Here is a 6226-nt window from a genome sequence, read left to right as displayed (position 1 = left end):
ATATTTTTCAGATATGCATCCCTTGCACAACAGTCCTTCATTTTTAAAGCTTATTGATGAAGATGACCCGATATTTTTGGTACGTTTATGTGTATTCTAATTACTAATCATATTTTAAGTAAACTGATATTTATCTTTTTTTATTTTGTTTTAAACTTATAGCAAATAAATGGTGATTTATATTTAGTATGATAATTTATGGCATTGGATGTTAGTGATATAATTTTCAGAATTCAAATTTTAAATTTTAATTTTGAGGTTTCTAATTTAAATTTTAAATTTAAAATTTTGAGCAATTTTAAATTTCGTTAGTGATTTATTTTTAGTATGATAATTTTGCTGAATTAAGGTTTCTGTTTCTATAAATAAATGGTGTTACGTTTTTTGAAACCTCAAATTTAAAATTTTAAGATTTCTATTTATATTTCCGGAATTTAAATTTTAAATTTAAAATTTTGATCAATTTTAAATTTCGTTAGTGAATTATTTTTAGTATGATTATTTTCCGGAATTAGGGTTTCTATTTCCGGAATTCAAATTTTAAATTTATATTTTTGAGCAATTTTAAATTTTGTTAATGATTTTTTTTTTGAAACCTAAAATTTAAATTTTAGTGATTTATTTTTAGTATGATAATTTTTCCGGAATTAAGGTTTCTATTTAAATTTTAAATTTAAAAGTTTTCCATTAACGTGTTTCATTTTAAATTTCGAATCTGTAAATTGAATTTAAATTTGAAAGGTTAGATTTTCCTAATAAGTTTGCTTGATTTACGGGATTGGATATTAGTGATTTGATTTTCAGATTGTAAATTTTAAATTTTGAAGTCAATCATTATTTTAAATTTAAATTTTGAAGTAAACCATTATTGTGTTTGATTTTAAATTTTGTATGCTTTGAAATCTTGATGTTTTTTTATGAGATGCTTTGACTATATTATTTGTAATTTTAGGGATGCTTCGAGTCTTTGACTATTGTTTTTGTACTCGAGTTGCATATCTCACAAACTTTTTGTGTTTTGTAATTTTAGGTGAAGAGCTTCTTTCAGACTCCTTCCCCTACAAGGAACTATTGAATGGGTTCCTATGAGAAGTTGAAGAAAAGGTATATCTTGCACTGTTTTGTGAGTTATAATTTTTTTGTATTTTAGTTATAATTTTTGTTTTTAATTAGTTTTTAATTCTTTAAAGATGTCTTTAATTTCTTTTTAAATCTGTTTTTGTTTCTATAAATAGATTAGTGTTGTTAAAGAAGATTTTTGTATTCGAAATTATGATTCGGTTTCTGTAAATAGACTTTGTTTCTATAAATAGATTACCGTTATATATTTTTTTAAACAATGGTTACTTCCTTTGCAGTTATGGATAATGAAAACAATGCTCCTTCGTTATTAAAGTCGATTGAGGACTATGATCCTATATTTTTCAAATTGTTCGTCGACCAAAAACAGGTTAGTTCAGTTTTGTTGGTGTTGTTTGTTTTTTGATATGTATAGTCTTTCTTTTTTATTTTTGTCTTTAGGTGTTAATTTGAAATTTTATGTGATTATCTTTTGAAGTTCGTATGGTTTGTTTTGTGAGTTATAATTTTTTGTATTTAGTTATGATTTTTGTACTTAGTTAATTGTTAATTCTTTAAAGATGTCTTTAATTTCTTTTTAAAGTTGTTTTTGTTTCTATAAATAGATTAGTGTTGTTAAAGATGATTTTTGTATTCGAAATTATGATTCGGTTTATGTAAATAGACTTTGTTTCTATAAATAGATTACCGTTATATTTTTTTTAAACAGTGGTTACTTCCATTGCAGTTATTGATCATGAAAACAACGCTCCTTCGTTGTTAAAGTTGATTGAGAACTATGATCCTATATTTTTTGTATGTTTCTTAAGTTTTCAGTTTTGTGCACACAATAAGTTATTGCAACTTATATGTTTTTTTTTTGTTTCGATTGATAGGAAATACCATATGATTTTGCAACCTTATTGTGGGGAGAACAACTTCCATATGTCAATGTCTTAAAATTAGTGATGATGATTTATCGTGAGTCATTGAGTTATAATTTTTGTATTTAGTTAGTTGTTAATTCTTTAAAGATGCCTTTGATTTCAATTTTAAAGTTGTTTTTGTTTCTATAAACAGATTACTGTTGTTAAAGATTATTTTTGTATTCGGAATTATGATTCGGTTTCTGTAAATAGACTTTGTTTCTATAAATATATTACCATTATATATTTTTTTAAAACAATGGTTACTTCCTTTGCAGTTATGGATCCTAAAAACAACTCTCATTCGTTGTTAAAGTTGATTGAGGAATATGATTCTATATTTTTGGTATGTTTCCTTAGTGATTTGATTTTTAAATTTTAAATTTTGAAATCAATCATTATTTTAAATTTAAATTTGAAAGTTTTCCATTAATGTGTTTGATTTTAAATTTCGAATCTGTAAATTGAATTTAAATTTGAAAGGTTAGACTTTCCTAATAAGTTTGCTTGATTTACGGGATTGGATATTAGTGATTTGATTTTCAGATTTTAAATTTTAAATTTTGAAGTCAATCATTATTTTAAATTTAAATTTTGAAGTAAACCATTATTGTGTTTGATTTTAAATTTTGAATGCTTTGAAATCCTGATGTTTTTTTATGAGATGATTTAACTATATTATTTGTAATTTTAGGGATGTGCTTTTATTTTGATTCATTAGGTGTTTATTTTGGATGGTCCGGAGATTTTGGCTGCAACTATGTTGGACAGAGATATGCTTGCTATTGCTGTAAATTGGTACCATGTCGGTTGGTTTTGCTTGGTTAGACTTTCCTAATAAGTTTGCTTGATTTACGGGATTAGATATTAGTGATTTGATTTTCAGATTTTAAATTTTAAATTTTGAAGTTAATCATTATTCTAAATTTAAATTTTGGAATAAACCATTATCGTGTTTGATTTTAAATTTTCAATTTCGAAGTCAATTATTATGTTAAATTTAAATTTTAAAGTTTGCCATTAATGTGTTTGATTTTAAATTTCGAATCTGTAAATTGAATTTAAATTTGAAAAGTTAGTCTTTCCTAATAAGTTTGCTTGATTTACGGGATTGGATATTAGTATACTTTGTTTATTGGGTTTTAACTAATAATTTGATTGACTCGGTTGTTAGATTTGTGACGATGCGTCGGACAAACAACATTGGGAAAATATACAGCCTTGAGCCTTGGTAAGTTAACACATTAGTTAAGGTTATGATGTTTTTTCATGGCACCGACACATTATTGAGTAGTAGCGCATTAGGTTAGTGATATTAAAATTTGTGCCTTGAGAAATTTTGTATATTGATTGATGTTTGAAATTGATTGTGAGGTCTTTGAATGTGCATTGTATTGCTGATTGATGTATGAGATTTTGTTGATTGGCATAAGGTATTAGATAAGATGTGTTTGAAGTTGTGAAGATGAATAAGTGAGACATGTGTAGCAGATATTAGTGAGTGCACAACACATTAGTTAGGGTTTTGAATTATTGCTACAGGTTAGTGATGTTAGAGATTGTGTTATGAGAAATGTGTAGATTGAATTATGTCTGTGTTTGATTGTGACACCTTTGATTGTGCATGAAATTGCTGGTTATATGAGATTTTGTTGATTGTAGACAAATAAGTTTGAACAGAACTTATTAGATTTGAAAGTTTGCCATTAATGTGTTTGATTTCAAATTTTGAATCTGTATATTGAATTTAAATTTGAAAGGTTAGACTTTTCTAATAAGTTTGCTTGATTTACGGGATTGGATATTAGTGATTTGATTTTCAGATTTTAAATTTTTAATTCAATCATTATTTTAAATTTAAATTTTGAAGTAATGGCAATCTGAGTCTGATTTTTTTCGTGATTAATATCCGCTTGAGTAACCCAATCTGAGTCTGATTTTTTTCATTAACGATTCTGGTAAACTTTCCCGATTTGGGTTTTCTGCAAGGCTAATCATCTAAATTAATTTGTTATTTTTATGGTTTACCATTGCATAAGTTAGTATAATTTGTTGACAAAGTTTTGTTTTGTGGGATAGTAGTCATAAATTGAGTAATATTCAAGGTTTATGTGTTTTTATTTTGATTCATTAAATAAGATGTGTTTGAGTAATATTCAAGGTTTATGTATATATGAGATTTTGTTGATTGCCATAAGGTGTTAGATAAGATGTGTTTGAAGTTGTGAAGATGAATAAGTGAGACATGTGTAGCAGATATTAGTGAGTGCACAACACATTAGTTAGGGTTTTGAATAATTGCTACTGGTTAGTGATGTTAGAGATTGTGTTTTGAGAAATGTGTAGATTGAATTATGTTTGTGTTTGATTGTGACACCTTTGATTGTGCATGAAATCGCTGGTTATATGAGATTTTGTTGATTGTAGACAAATAAGTTTGAACAATTAGATTCACATTTAAGTATAAAAAATGAGAGGTTGTTATAATCTGAATTATATTCTGAATGAAAAACTGAAAGGAAAAGGAAAAAAGAATAATTTAAGACAGAGAAAAGAGGATAGAGAGAGAGTTGCCACATTTTTAAAACCAAAAATATAAGGTAACCATGCTTCTAAAATCTACTATACTTTTTAATAATATTTTGTGGAAAATGGACTATATTGGGTAGGTAGTCAAACATGGTTTTTAGGGTCAAAACGACTGTGTTGGGTTGACTCGGGACATTTTTATGAAAAACTTGATGTTTCTGACCTTAATAAACCATTTTTGTAGATGACCAATGTATATCTCTATTTGAGGAATTCTCCAAAGATCCAGAGCCGATTGTTTCATAGAGCTGTGAAGTTGCGTTAAACATACTGGATTTTGAATGATCCGACAAACCATTCGAGGTACTTGGAAGATTAAGTCTCTTATCTGGGTGGTTGTTACAGGTTTAGGATGTTAAATGATTTTGGATGTACTCTGCGATGTCGATGATGCAGAGATGTTGGTGAAGCTCAGGTTAACAACTTCATGTGTATATTTTAATAAATAAAGTTTTTGTTGTTTATATTTTCTAATTTAAACTTTTAATTAACTTCTAAATTTAATTAAATGAGTTTGTTTTGCAGGTTCGAACAACTTCATGTGTATATTTTATTATAAAAAAGAAAAGTTTTTTTTTTTGTTTCATGGGTCGTTCAGAGAGGCAAGTTTCTGCCTCCCGTTCTTGCCCGAAGTTTCTGACCTTACTCGCAACCCATTGACTACAACTTTCAATTCAAAACAATTATAAAAAAATTATGTTTGAAAACATGTATTTTTATTTTATTTAATTACATAACTCGATTAATATAAAGTAAATTTTTCAACCCGCGAAGTTCGCGGGTGATAACCTAGTTTTTTCTATAAACATAATTGAACCCTAAACCTTTACTACCACAAACAATCACACAAATCGATAATAAAAAATAATTTAATTAAACTATCATTTCATCACATATCGATCTTGGTTGTCGCCAATTCATGGGAGGGCTGGCATTAAAGACTCATAAGCCTACACTCATAATTAACCTACACATGCACAACATTTTTGTTCTTCATTTAAGGTACAAGACGTAGTGTTACGGTCCTTTTGGCCACATGCCTCAACACCATGGGCGAAGCTTTTAAGGGGCGGAGGAGGCGGCCGACCCCTCGAACTTTTTGCTCAGTAGTGAAAAGTATGTAGTTTTCATTATAAATTTTGGGAATATACGTTTTCGACCTTCCGATTTTATAGAAATTTTTAGGTCTGGTGACTTCCCCCTCCCCCCCCCTCCCCCCACCACACACACAAACCCCGATCGGAAATCTCAAGCTTCGCCACTAACACACAAGAGATGACATGTGTAGGATTAGTCAAACAAAACGACTTTATTTTAATATTATGTCACAATCGTTTTCATAATTAAAATGGTATAAATTTGGATTATATTTATTTTTCTATCTTGTGATACAAAAATTATTGCACATATATGACAAATAACATATACTTTAAATATAAAATTATGTCGACACATGAAACACACATCATCTTAAAATCAGGCACTTGTTATGTAACATATAAATTTTATAATTGATATAAATGAAGATGGATAGAACACATGGAAAGCAATGGTACTTATGGAACATACGCGTGAGAAAGGGGTCCATTTCATTTTCAATCTACTTTCCTTATTTAGAAGCCCACATAACCGCGTTATCACTCGACCATTTT

General features: G+C 27.9%; 2 long non-coding RNA genes across 2 annotated transcripts; both read left to right on the top strand.

The window, feature by feature from the left end:
* Positions 1-1450, top strand: LOC110906247. Its single transcript, XR_002573776.2, has 3 exons — positions 1-79; positions 1031-1104; positions 1359-1450. It is a non-coding gene; the product is annotated as an uncharacterized LOC110906247 (long non-coding RNA).
* Positions 1451-2704: 1254 nt separating this feature from the next.
* LOC110906248 lies at positions 2705-5010 on the top strand. Its single transcript, XR_002573777.2, has 3 exons — positions 2705-2808; positions 3160-3216; positions 4759-5010. It is a non-coding gene; the product is annotated as an uncharacterized LOC110906248 (long non-coding RNA).
* Positions 5011-6226: the final 1216 nt, after the last annotated feature.

Source organism: Helianthus annuus, chromosome 12 (genome assembly GCF_002127325.2).
Source record: "Helianthus annuus cultivar XRQ/B chromosome 12, HanXRQr2.0-SUNRISE, whole genome shotgun sequence".
NCBI classification, from domain to species: Eukaryota; Viridiplantae; Streptophyta; class Magnoliopsida; order Asterales; family Asteraceae; genus Helianthus; species Helianthus annuus.
This window is presented reverse-complemented; position numbering and strand designations above follow the sequence as displayed.